The sequence below is a fragment of the Capra hircus genome, chromosome 14 (genome assembly GCF_001704415.2).
Source record: "Capra hircus breed San Clemente chromosome 14, ASM170441v1, whole genome shotgun sequence".
Classification (NCBI taxonomy): domain Eukaryota; kingdom Metazoa; phylum Chordata; class Mammalia; order Artiodactyla; family Bovidae; genus Capra; species Capra hircus.
The window spans coordinates 32,461,505-32,484,109 of NC_030821.1; positions in this window are offsets into that span (position 1 = coordinate 32,461,505).

Here is a 22,605-nt window from a genome sequence, read left to right on the forward strand (position 1 = left end):
ATTCAAAGAAACTGGATCACTTGTACACGTTGACTGTTAGGAATACATACTGATTCATCCAGTCTGGAAAAAGCTCTGCCAGTTTCTCTAAAAACAATAAACAAAACCAAAATACATTTAATTTATGCCCTGTCGACTGCAGTCCTGAATATTTTCCTACAGAAAAATCTATACATGCTTATTCTAAACAGTGTGGCACAACTCTACCATAGAATACTACTCAACAATATCATAATGAACTACTGATACATGTGACAACTTGGATGGATATCAAGTGTATTATGCTACTTTTTTAAAAAGCCAGTATCAAAAGTTCACATCCTGTATGATTTTATTTATATGTGTGTGTGCTCTGTCACTCAGCCATGTCTGACTCTTTGCAACCCCATGGACTGCAGCCTGCCAGGCTCTTCTGTCCACAGAATTTCCCAAGCAAGAATTCTGGAGCAGGTTGCCATTTCCTACTCCATTTACTTATACAGCATTTTTGAAATGATAAAATTATAGGAACAAAAACAATCAGTGATTGCCAAGAGTGAGACAATGTAAAGGGGAAGAAATAATTGTGACTATAAAGGAAAAGTACAAGAAAGATCTTTGTAGCGATAAAATGGTCCTATACTCCATTGTGGTTGCATAATTTTACACATGCGATAAAATGACATATGTGTGTGTGCTAAGTGACTTCAGTCATGTGCGACTCTTCACCACCCTATGGAGTGTAGCCCGCCAGGCGTCTCTGTCCATTGGGATTTTCAGGAGAGGATACTGGAATGGGTAGCCATGCCCTCCTCTAGGGGATCTTCCTAACCCAGGGATTGAACTCACCTTTCCTGAGGGTGCTGCATTGTAGGCAGATTCTTTACCCCTGAGCTACCAAGGAAGCCCCCAAATGACATGTACTAAAGTTAATTTCTGGGCTACCCTGGTAGCTCAGCTGGTAAAAAAATCTCCTGCAATGCAGCAAACGCTGGTTCGATTCCTGGGTTGGGAAGATCCCCTGGAGAAGGGATAGGCTACCCACTCCAGTATTCTTGGGCTACTCTGGTGGCTCAGATGGTAAAGAATCCACCTGCAATGCGACAGATCTGGGTGCAATTCCTGAGTTGGGAAGCTCTCCTGGAGGAGGGCATGGTAACCCACTCTAGTATTCTTGCCTGGAGAATCCGCATGGACAGAGGAGCCTGGTGGGCTATGGTCCATGGAGCTGCAGAGTCAGACACAGCAGAGCACAAAGTCAACTTCTAGGTTTTGATATTGTGCTATAGTTATATAGGATGTATCCACTCTGGGAAACTGGGTAAAGAATACTGGGTATCTTTACTATCTTTGTGTGATTTTATGATAACTTTAAAATTTAAAAATAATTAAATTAAAAAGTTGATTATCATTCAAGATATTTACATAATATTGATTACAGGGAACCATGAGGAAATTATTGAGTGGATTTATGCTCATTGTATTGACTGTACTCTGAGTTTCATAGGTATATAGATACATCAATCCTAAACTAAAAAAAAGTACACTTAAAAATATTTGGTTTATTGTATACATGATATTCAATGAAGCTATATTTCTGTCTTATGAAAATAATTAATATGCTCAAATTAAGTTAAGCATATTCTCTGAGATTTATGCTACCATTACATCTATACTGAACTTCAGGAAGTTTCACAGTTATCCAAAGTTACAGGATTGGCATATGAAGGGCCTAGAATCTGAAAAGTCTGATGCTAATTTCTACTTTTTGAACAAATGATGTTTACCTCCTTCATCACTCTTACCAGCCTTAGAATAAAGTTCTTTTTTGCTCTTTGTTTCATATTGTGGTCCTTACAAATCAAATCCGAGACAGTTACCACTGGGTAACTGGTAAATCTCTAAAACATAAATCCTCATATTATTATTAATTTTCCCCAGTACCTTTGGTAACTTCCATAATATTCCAGCAAGAAAGCTTTAGAATGCCATACAAACATCAAAGCCATTCTTTTCTACTTTAGCATGCATGTGCGCGCACACACACACACACATTGAGACACACATATATATAATTTAATAATTCGTTCATAAAATATATATGTAACTTAGTAATAAATAACATATAATTTATAACATATACTTATAATACATATATAACTTTATAAATATGTAAAACATACACAATTTACTTTCCTACAGTACTGAGCAATCAACAAACCTTGGTCCTTTTCCCACTTTTGATAAGAACTTGCCCTCTGGAATTGTGATTTTCTCAGGGTATATGACCAGTATGGGGATTGCTGGTCCTATGGTAGATTTAGGGCTTCCCAGGTGGTGCTAGTGGTAAAGTACCTGCCTGCCAGCGCAGGAGACAAAGGGGAGGCTGGTTCAATTTCTGAGTTGGGAAGATCCCCTGGGGAAGGGCATGGCAACCCACTTCAGTATTCTTGCCTGGGAAATCCCATGGACAGAGTAGCCTGACAGGCTAAAGTCCAGAGTGTCACAAAGAGCTGGACACGACTGAAGTGACTTAGCACAGCACAGTGCATGCGGTAGATTTATTCCTCTTTTTTTTTTTAAGAAATCTTCCTACTATTCTACACAATGGCTATATCACTTTAAATTCCCACCAGTAGTGCAGGAGGGTCCTCTTTCCTCCAGATCTCTGCAGCATTTACTGTTCGTAGATTTTTTCATGATGGCCATTCTGACCTCTGCGAGGTGATACCTCATTGTAGTTTTGATTTGCATTTCTCTAATAATGAACACACAGTCAAAGGCTTTGGCATAGTCAATAAAGCAGAAATAGATGTTTTTCTGGAACTCTCTTGCTTTTTCCATGATCCAGCGGATGTTGACAATTTGATCTCTGGTTCCTCTGCCTTTTCTAAAACCAGCTTGAACATCAGGAATTTCACGGTTCACGAATTGCTGAAGCCTGGCTTGGAGAATTTTGAGCATTACCTTACTAGCATGTGAGATGAGTGCAATTGTGTGGTAGTTTGAGCATTCTTTGGCATTGCCTTTCTTTGGGATTGGAATGAAAACTGACCTTTTCCAGTCCTGTGGCCACTGCTGAGTTTTCCAAGTTTGCTGGCATATTGAGTGCAGCACTTGCACAGCATCATCTTTCAGGATTTGAAATAGCTCCACTGAAATTCCATCACCTCCACTAGCTTTGTTCATAGTGATGCTTTCTAAGGCCCACTTGACTTCACATTCACATTCTAGGATGTCTGGCTCTAGATGAGTGATCACACCATCGTGATTATCTAGGTAATGAAGATCTTTTTTGTACAGTTCTTCTGTGTATTCTTGCCACCTCTTCTTAATATCTTTTGCTTCTGTTAGGTCCATACAATTTCTGTCCTTTATCAAGCCCATCTTTGTGTGAAATATTCCCCTAGTATCTCTAATTTTCTTGAAGAGATCGCTAGTCTTTCCCATTATGTTCTTTTCCTCTATTTCTTTGCATTGATCAGTGAGGAAGGCTTTCTTATCTCTCCTTGCTCTTCTTTGGAACTCTGCTATCAGATGCTTGTATCTTTCCTTTTCTCCTTTGCTTTTCACTTCTCTTCTGTTCACAGCTATTTGTAAGGCCTCCTCAGACAGCCATTTTGCTTTTTTGCATTTCTTTTCCATGGGGATAGTCTTGATCCCTGTCTCCTGTACAAGGTCACGAACCTCAGTTGATAGTTCATCAAGCACTCTATCTATCAGATCTAGTCCCTTAAATCTATTTCTCACTTTCACTGTATAATCATAAGGGATTTGATTTATGTCATACCTGAATGGTCTAGTGGTTTTGCCTACTTTCTTCAACTTAAGTCTGAATTTGACAATAAGGAGTTCATGATCTGAGCCACAGTCAGCTCCGGGTCTTATTTTTGCTGACTGTATACAGCTTCTCCATCTTCAGCAACAGTTAGAACTGGACATGGGACAACAGACTGGTTCAAAATAGGAAAAGGAGTTTGTCAAGGCTGTATACTCTCACCCTACTTATTTAACTTCTATGCAGAGTACATGATGAGAAACGCTGGGCTGGAAAACAAGATTGGAATCAAGATTGCCAGGAGAAATATCAATAACCTCAGATATGCAGATGACACCACCCTTATGGCAGAAAGTGAAGAGGAACTCAAAAGCCTCTTATGAAAGTAAAAGAGGAGAGTGAAAAAGTTGGCTTAAAGCTCAATTCAGAAAACTAAGATCATGGCATCTGGTCCCATCACTTAATGGGAAATAGATGGGGAAACAGTGGAAACAGTGTCAGACTTTATTTTTGGGGGCTCCAAAATCACTGCAGATGGTGACTACAGCCATGAAATTAAAGGAAGTTTACTCCTTGGAAGAAAAGTTATGAGCAACCTAGATGTCATACTGAAAAGCAGAGACATTACTTTGCCGACTGAAGTCCATCTAGTCAAGGCTATGGTTTTTCCAGTAGTCATATATGGATGTGAGAGTTGGACTGTGAAGAAGGCTGAACACCGAAGAATTGATGCGTTTGAACTGTGGTGTTGGAGAAGACTCTTGAGAGTCCCTTGGACTGCAAGGAGATCCAACCAGTCCATTCTGAAGGAGATCAGCCCTGGGTGTTCTTTGGAAGGAATGATGCTAAAACTGAAACTCCAGTACTTTGGCCACCTCATGTGAAGAGTTGACTCATTGGAAAAGACCTTGATCCTTGTAGGGATTGAGGGCAGGAGGAAGAGGGGACGACCGAGCATGGCATCACCGACTCGATGGACGTGAGTTTGAGTGAACTTCGGGAGTTGGTGATGGACAGGGAGGCCTGGTGTGCTGTGATTCATGGGGTCACAAAGGGTCAAACACAACTGAGCGACTGAACTGAACTGAATAATGAACACTGCTGAACATTGTTTCATGAGTTTATTGACCATCTCTATGTCTTCTTTGGAGAAATGCTTGTTCAGGCCTTCTGTCCATTTTTTGATTGGGTTGTTTGTTTTTCTGATTTTGAGCTGTATGAGCTGCTTATATATTTTGGAGATTAATCCTTTATTAGTTTATTTGTTTGTAATTATTTTCTCCCATTCTGAGGTCTATTTGTTTATCTTGTTTATCATTTTCTTTGCTGTGACAAAGGTTTTAAGTTTTATTAGGTCCTATTTATTTATTTTTGTTTTTATTTCTGTTACAATAGGAAGTGGGTAAGAGGGAACCTTGCTGCAATTGATGTCAAATTGTGTACTGCCTATGTTTTCCTTTAGAAAGGTTTATAGTTTCTGGCCTTACATTTAAATCTTTAATCCATTTTGGATTCATTTTTATGTATGGTGTTAGAAAGTATTCTAATTTCTTTGTTTTATACTTAGCTGTCCAGTTTTCCCAGCACTACTTATTGAAGATTCCAACATTTATTGCAGCACTATTTATAATAGCCAAGACATGAAGTGAGAGAGTCAATTCCTAGGCATGTTGATAAGAAGTCTAGGGTCCCTGAGAAGGAGAGACAGGTCTGGAATTTTCAAAGAGGAGGAAAGGACAAATGTCTTTTTTTTTTTTTTTCCTCTACATTCCTTAATCTTAGTCACATAAAATGTTTTCTGTCTTTAAACCAGGAATTGATAATTGCACAAGAAACAACTCAGTTTAAACTCTGTGCTAAGATTTATATAACAACAATGTATTCTGCTTGAGGACAGTTTCTCCTTCCTGAAAACCTTCTGGCTAATCCTTTTATATTAAAATGGAAATTATGGGAGTGGGTCTAGTTATATCTTTACAACCTTGAGACATTCTTTTGATTTATTGTAATAACCAATTAAAAAAGTATATAACTCCCTTGCTTAGACTAGTGAAGGGGGCACTCTTTGTCCCCCTTCTGATGTCTAAGTCAGAAGCTTTCTATGTCCCTTTTCACTTTAATAAATCTCTGCTACACAAAAGCTCTTGAGTGATCAAGCCTGGTCGCTGGTCCCAAAGCTAAATCTTCTTCAGAAATCACGAATCAGACCCTTTCACTCTAAGCTGTCAGAAGCAACTTATATGTCCATCAACAGATGAATGGATAAAGATGACATGGTACATATATACAACAGAATATCACTTAGCCATAAAAAGAATGAATTTGAGTCAGTGGTAATGAGATGAATGAACCTAGAGCCTATTATACAGAGTGAAATAAGTCAGAAACAGAAAAACAAATATTGTCTATTAATGCATATATATGAGTCTAGAAAAATGATATTAATGAACCTATTTTCAGGGAAGGAATGGAGATGCTTCCCTTGTAATTCAGTGGCAAGAATCTGCCTGCAATTCAAGAGAACCAGGTTTGATCCTTGGGTCAGGAAGGTCCCCTGGAGAAGGGAATAGCAACTGACTCCAGTGTTCTTACCTGCAGAATTCCATGGACAGAGGAGCCTAGTGGACTACAGTCCATGGGGTTGCAAAGAATTCAATGCAACTGAGCAGGTAACACATAACGGATATTTGCAGGTATAGAGCCTGGACTTGGGGACACAGTAGGGGAGGGAAAGGGTGGGAGGACCTGACAAAGTAGCATTAACATACACACTATCATGGGTAAAATAGAGGGAGGAAAGTTGCTGTGTAACACAGGGAGCCCATCCTCCTGCTCTGTGAGATCTAGAGGGATGGGGTGGCAGGAGAGGAAGGAAGCTCAAGACGGTGGGGATATGTATAATCATAACTGATGCGTATTGTTGTAGAAAACCAACACAACATTTTAAAGCAATTTCCTCAAATTCTTTTTATCTCTCAGTTGACTCTTTCTCTTCTTACTCTTCATCTCAGGCATCATGTCACATTATCTAGGAAAACTTGTGCTTGCAAAGCATCCTTTGTCACCATATTCACAAAAAGGGTTATAAACTTTCAATTTACTTCTTTCCAAAGCCTCCTGTGCACAGAGACTGTGTCTTTCTCTCCCCTCACTCTCACAGCCATCCAGAATGCTTATATGTATGTATTTAATTTGCTTACTGAGAGCCTGCAGTTCATTTCATTTACAAATAAAAAACAGAACAAACAGCTATTACTTCTATGGCATCTTCTTACCTAGCTCAAAAAGAAAACTGTATAAAATATACATAAACAAGAACCAGGTCTGCCTTAAGAGATAGAGGTAACCTATTCAGTGCAGTCACTTGGCGTTCCACCTTCTGGGTTTCAGTACTACTTACTCTCAATAAGAACACAATTGCTCAGCTTGACCTGGGGTAAAAAGCCCTTTTGTACCTGCCTTCACTGACTCCAGGCATTACACTCTTTGGAAACACAGCATCAGACTAATTTCTTTTTTTCTTTTAAACACTAAATTATTTTATTCTTTCCTTGGCTTTGTGGTGATTTCTTTGTTACTTTTGCTATGTATATAACTCATCAAATACTTCAGGGATCTTCTAAAGGTGATTATGCTAAAGGCCCAAAATACTTCAGAGTGATTAAGGGAAATCAATTCATACTTTTTCCCCTTTATTATCCCTAAAATGAAATTAAATTTCAGGGTTCCTTTTGATCTTTCATCATTTACATGTTAGGGTTTAATTTTTTTCTTATGTGAATGTTTTTTTTTTTTTTTTTTTTTTCCGTAGACAATGTATCTTCCCTTATCCAGGCTTTACTTTTCAAATCAACATTTTGCAAAAGTAATGCTTTTAATCAGATGCAATATTAAAGACAGGACTAGCATTAATTTTTAAAAGTTTTTTTAAAAGATTTTTCAAGTTACAGAAAAATGTTTCATGTGGGTTAAAATTTGATTTTAAATGAAATGAATTCCAGAAATGGTGAATCATTTTGTACATTTAAAAATTACAGTGAAATGAAGGTTAAAGCAATCATAAGCACTTATACAAGTACAAAATGAAAGTATTTTTTTCACATTATTGCTATACAAGAGCAAGAAAAATATTTCAAAGAATAATTAGGACACATTGTCATATGATTTATGTCATATGAATAATTCTCAAATCATAGATATTCATTGTGTAATAGAGTTAAGGCTGAAATATTTACTATAAATGAAGGAGGAAACACATGGAACAGGCTCCATCTTGAAAGCAGGACTTCATCTTGGGCCTGACTGTGGACTTTGAGCTATATGTCCAGTATCTATGGAAAGGACATACCAACTGGAAAACCAGACCCCTCCAAATGGAAGAGCCCCAGGGCTCATACCTAGGCTCTCTGTCACCTAAAAGAATACCCTAATTATCTGTGTAACCAAATAGAATCATAAATTCTATTATGCTTATTGGGTTATGACCACAGGCCTATGGATAATTGTCCACTGTTAACTACCTAGGCTTAAGGCATATGAATCACAGTTTGAAGGCAAACAAATCACGGGTTAACTTTGATTGTATCTTTCTTTTCCTTTGTGCAGACTAGTTTCAGAGAACTTGGGGAGGTGGATTTGAGCATGTACACTTAGGGTATATAAGGTTGTCACAAACACTGGTCTGGATCCTTGGCTAAGAGGAGACTCTGCCTTGGGCCCGCCGGTGTAATAAACTGCACTCCACTATCTGCATTGTCCTTCTGAGTGAGTTTGTTTCCCAGAATGCGTGGCTACAACATAAACTGAGCAAGGTTTCTTTAAAAGTAATGTTCCCCATGATATATTAATTGGGCACTACATAGAGAAATAGCACTTAAAAAATAGCCTCTGAAGAGGGTTTGACATTTTGGTAAGGATTTATCAAACTATCAACTTACTGAATTTTTGATAAATTTCAGTAGAATGTGTTGAAGAATACTGAAAAAATCTGTGAATTTTTAATTATTATTCTAAGATGTGCTATGTGAGTTATGAAATTGAAATTAGAGTTCCAAATTTGCTCTCTTTTGTTTTTTGTTGTTGTTGTTGTTCAGTCAATTTGTCCTATTTGACAATTTGTGAGCCCATGGACTGCAGCCTGCCAGGCTTCCCTGTCTTTAACAGTCTCCTAGAGCCTGCCCCAGAGAAGACAATGGCACCCCACTCCAATACTCTTGCCTGGAAACTCCCATGGATGGAGGAGCCTGGTGGGCTGCAGTCCATGGGGTCGCAAAGAGTTGGAAACAACTGAGCAACTTCACTTTCACTTTTCACTTTCATGCATTGGAGAAGGAAATGACAACCCGCTCCAGTGTTCTTGCCTGGAGAATCCCAGGGACAATGGAGCCTGGTGGGCTGCCGTCTATGGCATCACCCAGGGTCGGACACGACTAAAGCGACTTAGCAGCAGCAGCAGAGCCTGCTCAAATTTATGTCCATTGTGTCAATGATGCAATCTAACCGTCTCATCCTCTGTCATCCCCTTCTCCTCTTGCTCTCAGTCTTTCCCAGCCTCAGGGTCTTTTCAAGCCTCAAGGTCTTTTCCAGTGAATCAGCGCTTTGCATCAGGTGGCCAAAGTATTCAAGCTTCAATTTCAGCATCAGCCATTCCAAAGCATATTAAGGGTTGATGTTCTTTAGGATTGACTTGTACTCCTTGCTGTCCAAGGGACCCTCAAGAGTCTTCTCAGCCCCACAACTCAAAAACATCAATTCTTCAGTGTTCAGTCTTCTTTACGGTCCAGCTCTCACATTCAAACATGACTACTAGAAAAACGTGCCAAGTGTCCGACTCTGTGCCACACTATGAACTGCAGCCTTCCAGGCTCCTCTCTCCATGTGATTCTCCAGGCAAGAATGCTGGAGTGGATTGCAATTTCCTCCTTCAGGGGCTCTTCCCAACCCAGGCATCAAACCCACATCTCTTACATCAACTTGCATTGGCAGGCAGGTTCTTTGCTATGAGCAACGCCTGGGAAACCTGGGAGAAAAATATAGCTTTGACTATATGGATCTTTGTCACTAAAGTGATGTCTCCGCTTTCTAATATGCTGTCTAGGTTTGTCATAGCTTTTCTTCCAAGGAGCAAGTGTCGTTTAATTTTGAGGCTGCAGTCACCATCTGCAGTGATTTTGGAGCCCAAGAAAATAAAGCCTGTCACTGTTTCCACTTTCTCCCCTTCTATTTGCCATAAAGTGATGGGCCTAGATGCCATGATCTTAGTTTTTCGAATGTTGAGTTTCAAGCAGGCTTTGTCACTCACTCTGCTCTTTCATCATCAAGATGAAAGGCTCTGTAGTTCCTCTTTGCATTCTGCCATTAGGGTGGTGTCATTTGCATATCTGAGGGTTGATATTTCTCCTGACATACTTGATTCCACCTTCTCATTCATCCATCCTGGCATTTTGCATGATGTACCCTTCATATAACTTAAACAGAACTACAATATATAGCCTTGTCATTCTCCTTTCACAATTTTAAACCAGTCCACTGTTCCATGTCTGGTTCTAACTGTTGCTTCTTGACTTGTACATAGGTTTCTCAGGAGACAGGTAGTGTTCTGATATTCCCTTCTCTTTAAGAATTTTCCATAGTTTGTTGGATCCACACAGTAGAAGGTTTAGTATAGTCAATGAAGCAGATATTTTTCTGGAATTTACTTGATTTCTCTGTGATCCAATGGATATTGGAAATTTGATCTATGGTACTCTGCCTTTTCTCAATCAAGCTTGTACATCTGAAAGTTCTTGGTTCATGCACTGTTGAAGGCTAGCATGACAGATGCATTACCTTGCTAGCATGTAAAATAAGAACAAATGTGCAATAGTTTGAACATTCTTTGGCATTGCCCTTCTTTGGGATTGGAATTAAAACTGAACTCTTCCAGTCCTGTAGCCACTGCTGAGTTTTCCAAATTTACTGACAAATTGAGTGCAGCACTTTAACAGCATCATCTTTTAGAATTTTAAATAACTCATATTTAATTCCACCACCTCCACTAGCTTTGTTCATAGTAATACTTCCTAAGGCCCATTTGATTTCAGGATGTCTGGCTCTGGGTAAGTGATCACACTATTGTGGTTACTCAGGCCATTAAGAGCTGGAGTACAAAATGAAGCAGGGCAAATGTTAACAGAGTTTTGTCAAAAGAGTAAACTGGTCACAGCAAACACTCTCTTGCAATAATACAAGAGACAATTCTACACATGAACATCACCAGATGGTCAATACTGAAATCAGATTGATTATATTCTTCATAGATGAAGATGGAGAAGTGCTCTACAGTCAGCAAAAGTAAGATCTTCAGCTGAATGTGGCTCAGATCATGAGCTCCTTATTGCAAATTTCAGGCTTAAGTTGAAGAAAGTAGGGAAAACCACTAGGCCATTCAGATATGACCTAAATCAAATCCCTTATTATTATACAGATACTCAGATGACAGCACCCTTAAGGCAGAAAGTGAAGAAGAACTAAAGAGCCTCTTGATGAAAGTGAAAGAGGAGACTGTAAAAGTTGGGTTAAAAGTCAACATTCATAAAACTAAGATCATGGCATCCAGTCCTATCACTTCATGGGAAATAAATGGGGAAACAGTGGAAACAGTGACAAACTTTATTTGGGGGGCTCCAAAGTCACTGAAGATGGTGATTGCAGCCATGAAATTAAAGGACGCTTGCTCCTTGGAAGAAAAGCTATGACTAAATTAGACAGCATATTAAAAAGCAGAGACATTACTTTGCCAACAAAGGTCCCTCCAGTCAAAGTGATGATTTTTCCAGTAGTCATGTATGTATGTTAGAGATGGACTATAAAGGAAGCTGAGCGCCAAAGAAATGATGTTTTTGAACTGTGGTATTGGAGAAGACTCTTGAGAGTCCCTTGGACAGCAAGGAGATCCAACCAGTCTATCCTAAAGGAAATCTGTCCTGAATATTTATTGGAAGGACTGATGTTGAGGCTGAAACTTCAATACTTTGGCCACCTGATGTGATGAACTGACTAATTTGAAAAGACCCTGATGCTGGGAAAGATTGAAGGTGGGAGGGGAAGGCGACAAGAGAGGATGAGATGGTTGGATGGCATCACTGACTCACTGGACATGAGTTTGAATAAACTCTGGGAGTTGGTGATGGACAAGGAGGCCTGGTGTGCCACAGTCCATGGGGTCACAAAGAGTCAGACACGACTGAACTGAACTGATTTATACAGTGCAGGTGATGAATATATCCAGTGCAGGTGATGAATATATTCAAGGGGTTAGACCTAGTAAACAGAGTGTCTAAAGGACTATGGATGGAGGTTCATAACATTGTACAGGAGGCAGTGACCAAAACCATCCCAAAGAAAAAGAAATGCGAGAAGGCAAAGTGGTCGTCTGAGGTCTTACAAATAACTCAGAAAAGAAGAGAAATGAAAGGCAAAGGAGAGAGGGAACGATATGCCCAAGTAAACACAGAGTACCAGAGAATAGCAAAGAGAGATAAGAAAGCCTTTTTTATCCAATGCAAGGAAATAAGGAAAACAGTAGAGTGGGAAAGACTAGCGATCTCATCAAGAAAACTGGAGTTACCATGCAAATATTTCATGTAAAGATGGGCACAATAAAGGACAGAAATGGAAAAAACCCTAACAGAAACAGAAGAGATTAAGAGGAGGTGGCAAGAATCACTGAAGAGGTATACAAAAGAGCTTCTAATAACCCAGATAACCACTATAATATGGTCACTCACCTAGACCCAGTCATATTGGAGTGTGAAGTCAAGTGGGCCTTTGGAAGTTTTACTAAGAACAAAGCTAGTGGAAGTGATGGAATTTCAGCTAAGTTATTTAAAATCCTAAGACATGGAAGCAACCTAAATGTCCATCAGCATTCGAATGGATAAGAAAGCTGTGGTACATATGCACAATGGAGTATTACTCAGCCATTAAAAAGAATACATTTGAATCAGTTCTAATGAGGTGGATGAAACTGGAGCCTATTATACAGAGTGAAGTAAGCCAGAAAGAAAAACACCAAAAGAGTATACTAATGCATATATATGAAATTTAGAAAGATAGTAATGATAACCCTGTATGTGAGACAGCAAAAGAGACACAGATGTATAGAACAGTCTTTTGGACTCTGGGGAAGAGGGCAAGGGTGGGATGATTTGGGAAAATGAAATTGAAACATGTATATCATCATATGTGAAACGGATCGCCAGTCCAGGTTTGTTGCATGATACAGGGTGCTCGGGGCTGGTACACTGGGATGACCCAGAGGGATGGGATAGGGAGGGAAATGGGAGGGGGGTTCAGGATGGGGAACACATGTACCCCCGTGGCAGATTCATGTCAAAATATGGTGAAACCAATACACTATTGTAAAGTAAAATAAATAAATAAATAAATTATTTGTTTTTAAAGGGATGATGCTTTTAAACTTCTGCACTCAAACTTTCATCAAATTTGGAAAACTCAGCAGTGGCCACAGGACTGGAAAAGTTCAGTTTTCATTCCAAGCCCAAAGAAGGGCAATGCCAAAGAATGTTCAGACTACTATACAATTTGTCCTGTATGGTTCTATTTTAAATCTTTCCAACAGTATGAAATGGAGATTACTGCAGGTATTTCAAGTTTGGTTTTTATGTTTGTTTGTTTTCAATATTATTTTACATTGCTTTTACTTTTTACAATCTCCTAAGTTTCTCTTTTCCTTACTTTTTGAATATGTATGATATTAGCAATGCATTCATGATTTTTAAAATTTTAAAATAGAATATATAAGAATATATTATACATATGAAAAAATGTTGCTATTTTTCTAATAAACATTTAAGTGGCAGATAAGCATACTGTCACATAATGTTTATATAAGTTTTTGGTTGTCAAAGCAAACATTTAAAATATGTTAAATATATCAATTGCTTCTTTTCAAATACATTTTACTACTATGCAATCTTCTGTGGATGTTCAGAGTGTGAAATCCAGAGTTAAGTAGACTTGAGGTACTCAGAGTTAGATACTCAGAGTTAGACTTAAGATGTTGAGAGTGTGACACTCAGAGTTAGGTAGACTTCAAATTCATTTCTTCAATAACCATTTCAATGTTATACGTCCCATACAGTAGGGACCTAGCTACAGACTAAAAACCTCACCCTTTAGCAAGTTTATATTCTTGTCTATGCTAAAAGCAATTTTAGGGTTGATACACTATTTGAGATTATTCTCTGCTGGATTCTTAAGACATGTGAGATCTTAGGTAAGACAATTAACTGCTCTGAAGTTCAGTCTCCATTATCTGAAAACTATGGATAATGACAATAGAAATTCATGGAGTTATTGTGAGATTACTTGAGATAATGTATACAATATGAGTATCCAAACATCTAGGAAAAATAAGCAAAATATCAAATAATGTTATGGTGATGATTAACAAAATGTCATTTATTTCCCTGCTATACCTCCTATTTTGCCTAATGGTTTCATGTAAGCCATATGAATATTAGAAGAAAAACTACCTTTATTCTTTCCATTTTTGTATATTTCACAATGTGCAATCATTGGTAATGTTTTTAGTACTGAGATGCAGTCCATACAAAACTTTACTGTGTTTTAAAAGTATGTTAAAAATAGCAACAATCTATCTCAATTTCTAGAGTTTATATTCCTGGATATTAGTGAATTAGTGATTAAAAATCTTTCCTTCAGAAGCATTGTCTACTCTAAGCATTGTCAGTTATGATGGGTTCAAAGAGCAGTTGTGGTTCCTGACTATTAAACCTATCTTCATCTACATAGCATAACCCAATGAATAACAAATTGTGTTTTTGCCACAGTTAAATCTGGTAGCCATAATATTCAAATATATAAGTATCTTTGGCTTTTCATTTTGGTTTTAAAATAAATAATCAATTTACTAGGGAAACTTTAATGTTAAAATCAATTATTGATAATATGAATGGCAAACTAAATGTAAACTACACATATGCTTTCTGAATTAACAGTTTTTGGTCCTGGAAAAATATTTGAATTACTGCACTATGATTAGCTACTTTTAAGATACTATGACTATACTCACATACATTCTTTGATGAGCTAGTTTTAATTTTCCACGACTTACATGCCATTTACAACAATAAAGATATATAAATTTTACAATAATTTCCTTGACAGTAATCTACTATGAGAAATCAAAGTAAGAAAATAGCTACTGAAAGCATGTAAAATATAATAAGATCTAATAAATAATTAATTGTACACAATATATGATTAATTAATTGTACACAATTGTACACAATTGTACACAATTGTATGCAATGACTAATTTATGAGTTCTACTGTTAATACTGGAAGCAAACATACAGCCTCTATTCCACTTGTGTTTCTGATTCTCCATTTGCCACCATCACAACCCCTCCTTCAGATTCTTTCTCTGCCTTTCTCAGCCTTGTTATGGACTGAATCTGTGAACTAAGTTGGCCTGGCCCGCTTCACTTCTGGCTTTTAATTGTGTTTAGAGCGTAGTATGATTGGCAGGAGATAGATGAGCAGGAGAAGAGAGAGGTCAGCATATTTTTATCCCTATTCCCTTCCTATCCTGTCACCACAATGCGGCAAAGTGCTGAGTCACTCTAAGAAAAAGGGGTCAACCCTGACTGTCGCTTCCTTATCACAATTCTTATCTTTGCTATTCCAGACAGCAGAGGTATTGGCTCTCTTCTTCTGGTTAGTTTCCAGTTGTTTCCACATCCCTTTTATGATTTCTTTAACTTTACCCATACCTCTGTGATTATCCACTACTCTTCAGTCAGTCTTTTTAAGAAGAACTCCATTTCTTGTTGAGCTTTTTATTACCAGACACTGCAAGCTGATGTTTGTACTGTTATTTTGGAAAATAATACAGCATTGGGTTAAAGGCAGAGTCTAGAGCCAGATTATTTGGGTTTGAATCCCAGCTCCCCCATCAGCAAATGGCTTAACCTCACGGCAACTCAGTTTCCTAAACCGTAAAATGGATGCAGCAACTTTGTACCTGTGTCAGATGGTCGCTTTGCAATTACTAAACATGTCAGCTGCATGAATCACTTTAATCCATGAATTACAGAGAATGCACAGTCAGTTCAGTTCAGTTCAGTTCAGTTCAGTCGCTCAGTCGTGTCCGACTCTTTGCGACCCCACGATCGCAGCACGCCAGGCCTTCCTGTCCGTCACCAACTCCTGGAGTCTACTCAAACTCATGTCCATCGAGTTGGTTATGCCATCCAGCCATCTCTTTCTCTGTCGTCCCCTTCTCTTCCTTCCCTCAATCCCTCCTAGCATCAGGGTTTTTTCCAATGAGTAAACTCTTCACATGAGGTGGCCAAAGTATTGGAGTTTCAGCTTTAGCATCATTCCTTCCAATGAACACCCAGGATTGATCTCCTTTAGGATGGACTAGTTGGACCTCGCAGTCCAAGGGACTCTCAAGATTCTTCTCCAACACCACAGTTCAAAAGCATTAATTCTTTGGCGCTCAGTTTTCTTCACAGCCATACAGGACCACTGGAAAACTATAGCCTTGACTAGACAGACCTTTGTTGGCAAAGTATTGTCTCTGATTTTCAATATGCTATCTAGGTTGGTCATAACTTTTCTTCCAAGGAGTAAGCATCTTTTAATTTCATGGCTGCAGTCACCATCTGCAGTGATTTTGGAGCCTAAAAAATAAAGTCTGTCACTGTTTCCACTGTTTCCCCATCTATTTCTCATGAAGTGATGGGACCAGATGCCACAATCTTAGTGTTCTGAATGTTGAGCTTAAGTGTTATTTATTTTATTTGTAATAAAAATGTTATTCAGTGACTTAAAAGGACAATGAACTCATTCTTGTCAGGGTATAAAATTTTCTGCGAAACTGACATAATGCTACTAAAATGTTAATAAAATAATTGCTTTTTCTACAGGGTGGTTCACATACCCATATTAGATCAGGTTATGTTTGTTAAATAAAAGCTTTTCAATTTGCACAATGAAGGAAACTATAAGCAAGGTGAAAAAATAGCTCTCAGAATAGAGAAAATAATAGCGAACAAAAAAACTGACAAAGAATTAGTCTCCAAAATATACAAGCAACCTATGTAGCTCAACACCAGAAAAACAAACAACCTAATCAAACAGTGGGCAAAAGACCTAAACAGACAACTCTCTAAAAAAGACATACGGAAGGCTAATAAACACATGAAAAGAGACTCAACATCTCTCATTATTAGAGAAATGCAAATCAAAACCACAATGAAGTATCATCTCATGCCAGTCAGAATGGCCATCATCAAAAAGTCTACAAACAATAAATGCTGGCGAAGGTGTGGATAACAAGAACCTTCTTACACTGTTGGTGGGAATGCAAACTGGTACAGCCACTATGGAGAACAGTGTGGACATTCCTTTAAAAATTGGAACTAGAACTTCCAGACAACCCAGCAATCCCACTGCTCAGTATATACACTGAGGAAACCAGAACTGAAAAAGACACATGAACCCTCAATGTTCCTTGCAGCACTATTTACAATATCTAGGACATGAAAGCAACCTAGATGTCCATCAGCAGATAAATGGATAAGGAAGTTTCGGTACATATATACAGTGGAATACTACTCAGCTATAAAATGAATGCGTTTGAGTCAGTTCTAATGAGATAGATGAAACTAGAACCTTATAGAGAGTGACGTCAAAAAGAGAAAGACAAGTGGTGTATATTAACACATATATATGGAATCTAGAAGGATGGTACCAATTATTCTACATACAGTGCAGCAAGTGAGACACAGACATAAAGAACAGACTACTGGACTCAGTGGGAAAAGAAGAGGGTGGGATGATTTATGAGAAGATCCTTGAAAGATGAACATTACCATATGCAGAATGGATGACCAGTGCGAGTTCAATGCATGAAGCGGGACACCCAGGGCTGGTGCTCTGTGACAACCTGGAGGGATGGGGTGAGAAGGAAGGTGGGAGAGGGTTCAGGATGGGTGGGACACATGTATATCTGTGGCTGATTCATGCTGATGTTCGGTAAAATCCATTGTAAAGTAATTATCCTCTAATTAAAAATAAATAAAATTTGTAAAAAGCATACTGTATCTCTGATTATTTTTCCTTCACATAAAATAATACAGTATAGAAATATCTCATTTTATTGTGCTTTTGTTGTACTTCACAGGTTTTTTTTTTTTTTTTTTTTTTTTTTTACAGATTGAGGGTTTATGGCATTTCTGTATCAAGAAGCCTATCAGGGACATTTTCCAGCAGCATTTGCTCACTTCATATCTCTGTGTCACATTTTGGTAATTCTCACAATATGTCAAACTTTTTCATTATTATTATTATCTCTATTATGGCACTTTGTGATCCAAGATCTTCAGTGTTATTGCGATAATTGTATTGCACCCATGTAGGACTGAACTGGACATGGAACAACAGACTGGTTCCAAAGAGGAAAAGGAGTACACCAAGGCTGTATATTGTCACCCTGCTTATTTAACTTATATACAGAGTGCATCATGAGAAATGCTGGGCTGAGTGAAGCACAAGCTGGAATCAAGATTGCTGGGAGAAATATCAATAACCTCAGATATGCAGATGACATCATCTTTATGGCAGAAAGTGAAGAAGAACTAAAGAGCCTCTTGATGAAAGTGAAAGATGAGAGTGAAAAAGTTGGCTTAAAGCTCAACATTCAGAAAATGAAGATCATGGCATCTGGTCCCATCACTTCATGGCAAATAGATGGGGAAAGAGTGAAAACAGTGTCAGACTTTATTCTGGGGGGCTCCAAAATCACTGCAGATAGTGACTGCAGCCATGAAATTAAAAGACACTTACTCCTTGGCAGAAAAGTTATGACCAACCTAGACAACATATTAAAAATCAGAGATATTACTTTGCCAACAAAGGTCCATCTAGTTAAGGCTAGGTTTTTTCCAGTAGTCATGTATGGATATGAGAGTTGGACTACAAAGAAACCTGAGTGCTGAAGAACTGATGCTTTTGAACTGTGGTGTTGGAGAAGACTCTTGAGAGTCCCTTGGACAACAAGGAGATCCAACCAGTCCATCCTAAAGGAAATCAGTCCTGAATATTCTTTGGAAGGACTGCCACTGAAGCTGAAACCCCAATACTTTGACCACCTGATGTGAAGAGCTGACTCATTTGAAAAGACCGACTGAAGGCTAGAAGAAGGGGATGACAGAGGATGAGATGGATGGATGGCATCACTGACTCAATGGACCTGAGTTTGGGTAAACTCCGGGAGTTGGTGATGGACAGAGAAGCCTGGCTTGCTGCAGTCTATGGGGTCGCAAAGAGTCAGACACGACTGAACTGAAGACTGAACTTAATAGATAAACGTGTTCTGACTGCTCCAGTGACCAACTGTTTGCCCATATCCCTCCTTCTTAGGTTTCCCTATTTCTTGATACATTGCAATACTAAAATTAGGCCAATAATAAACTTACATGGTCTTTCAGTGTGCAAGGGAAAGGAAGAGCCATGTCTCTCACTTTAAATAAAAATCTAGAAATAATTAAGCTTAGTGAGGAAGGCATGCTGAAAGCTGAAATACACTTATAGCTGGGCTTCTTGCATCAAATAGATAATTTGTGAACAAAACGGAAAAGTTATTGAAAGAAAGTAGAATTGCTGTTCCATTTTACTTAAATGTTTAGTTATTGAAACAAACTACAATTTTCTTTTCACAGCAAGAAAGCTGCTTCTGGCCATGTCAAATCCATGCAAGTGGTTACCAATATTTTGCAAATGCTGGCTTCATTTAAAAAATGAGATAAAATCTCTGTGTCCCTAATCTAAGGACATTGTTGATATTCTTATCATATAGACCATTGTCAATAAGGTCAAGTATTTGTCCAATGAGTTGATTTTCCTGGAAGGGGGATGTTTTTAAGTTTGCTCAAAGCAATTAATTTAGCCATTTTATTTTATTATTTCATTGCCTTACTTGGACTGGTTTTAATTCAATAAGTTTCATTCTCAACTCTACTGCACCTTTGTCTAGCAGAAGAATAATCTTTACTGACATATATATATATGTACATATAATGTAAAGTACTTTATGTTCACATGTAATATTCAAACTATTAATCAATCATTTATTAAAAACAATTAGCAAATCACACCAGGTAAAAGCTGGCAAATGTTTCTACATCAACTAAGTTAACTGACATTTTTTAATGATATCTGCTTTCAACAAGGGCCATGGTGGTTATATAGCTATAAGCACGTTTATAGAAATTTAAAATACTCCTCAGAAAAACAGAAATAGGAAAACATAAATGTAGTTCTGAAATATTAAGAATTATAGTAAAATAGCAAGTTTTCCTTAGCAAAGGCTCTGATATGTTGACATGACTAATAGCACTACTTATGAAGCAGAATGGTGTTATTCGCTGATGAATCCTGTCCTACACTGCCTGATTGTTATAAATATATAACCAGCAAGAAGCTTAATACTGAATACAGTAACAAAATAGATTCAATTTATCCATAGTATTCATTGAAATCCTTGGCAATAGTTCAACTGTAACTTTAGGAAAATGATAAATCATTGGTCAAAATGCTTAGCTTCATCTTCATAGATTAAATAACAGTCTTTGTTGGTACACTTCCATCCTTTCTGAGTCTTAATGTGCCTTCCAGAAAAATATCAATTCATCAATGACCTTGAATAAAGGCCAATCTCAGTTTTCTACTAAGAAAAAAATGTTTACAAATGTTATTATTGTTTAGTTGCCAGTTTGTGTCTGACTCTTTTGTGACCCCATGGACTGTAGCCCATCAGGTTCCTCTGTCCATGATATTACCCAGGCAAAGAATACTGGAGTGGGTTGCCATTTCCTTCTCTAGAGGAGGTTCCCAACCGGGATCAAACCTGCAACACTCGCATTAGCAGGCAGATTCTTTACCACCTGGGAAACCCAATATTTACAAATAGCAGAACTTTAAAATTAGCTGAGCATGCATGGGATATACTTCAGCTTAAAAATAATATTTTAAGAGTATAAAAACTTACTTTAAAATATGCTTCATCTCTGGTCAAATGAGAGCAAAGCAAAAAAGAGGTTTTTATTTCAATTTAAATTTTATTATTGGGAGACATAAAAAGTATCACATACCAGTAGATAAATATAAATATTATAAGCATAAGCTGGCCAACACTTATAAATCATTTGCTGACTGAGAGGATAGGTAGAAAATATTTCCCAAATATAAGGCAAATTCACTGACTAGAAAAAGACAGCACTCATTATTTATTATAATGGTATTTTAATAATGAAATAAATTTTACTGAACAATATTGCAAAAAAGCAAATATTGAGTCCATATCATATCACAAGAATACTGGAGTGGGTTGCCATTTTCTTCTCTAGGATTTTCTTTGAAGGTTTTCAAAAAAGAGCAGATTTTATTTTTACTTTATTTCTCATACACACCTTCTTTAAACTTTATTGATTTGTCTCTAATGAAAATCCTGAGACATATATAGGATCAAATTCTAATCAAATAATTTACTCGATATGAATAGAAATCAAATATGTTGCAAGAATATATTGAAACACACATGATTTTCACACTTTAGTATAAAAATCTCTTCTGAAGTTCAGTTCAGTTCAATAACTCAGTTGTGTCTGACTATTTGTGACCCCATGGACTGCAGAATGCCAGGCCTCCCTGTCCATCACCAACTACCAGAACTTATTTAACTCATGTCCACTGAGTCGGCAGTGCCATCCAACCATCTCATCCTGTCATGCCCTTCTCCTCCCACCTTCAATCTTGTCCAGCATCAGGGTTTTTCCAGTGAGTCAGATCTTCACATCTGGTGGCCAAAATATTGGAGTTACATCTTCAACATCAATCCTTCCAATAAATATCCAGGACTGATTTCCTTTAGGACGGACTGGTTGGATCTCTTTGCTGTGCAAGGGACTCTCAAAAGTCTTCTCCAACACCACAGTTCAAAAGTATCAATTCTTCAGTGCTCAGGTTTCTTTATTGCCCAACTCTCACATCCATACATGACTACTGGAAAAACCACAGCTTCCACTAGACGAACCTTTATTGACAAAGTAATGTCTCTGCTTTTTAATGTGCTGCCTAGGTTGGTAATAGCTTTTCTTCCAAGAAGTAAGCACCTTTTAATTTCTTGGCTGAAGTCACTATCTGCAGTGTTTTTGGAGCTCCCCAAAATAAAGTCTGTCACTGTTTCCACTGTTTTCCCATCTATTTGCCATGAAGTGATTGATGCTTTGTGTTGTTAGAGAAGACTCCTGAGAGTCCCTTGGACTGCAAGGAGATCCAACCAGTCCATTCTGAAGGAAATCAGCCCTGGGTGTTCTTTGGAGGAAATGATGCTAAAGCTGAAACTCCAATACTTTGGCCACCTCATGCGAAGAGTTGACTCATTGGAAAAGACTGAAAATTCCTCTGCTGGGAGGGATGAGGGGCAGGAGGAAAAGGGGATGACAGAGGATGAGATGGCTGGATGGCATCACCGACTCGGTGGACGTGTTTGAGTGAACTCCGGGAGTTGGTGATGGATAGGGAGGCCTGGGCTGCTGTGATTCATGGGGTCGCAAAGAGTTGGACATGACTGAGCGACTGAACTGAACTGAACAGATAGGACCAGAAGCCATGATCTTACTTTTCTAAATGTTGAGCTTTAAGCCAACTTTTTCACTCTCCTCTCTCGCTTTCATCAAGAGGCTCTTTAGTTCTTCTTTGCTTTCTGCCATAAGGGTGATGTCTTCCGCATATCTGAGGTTATTGATATT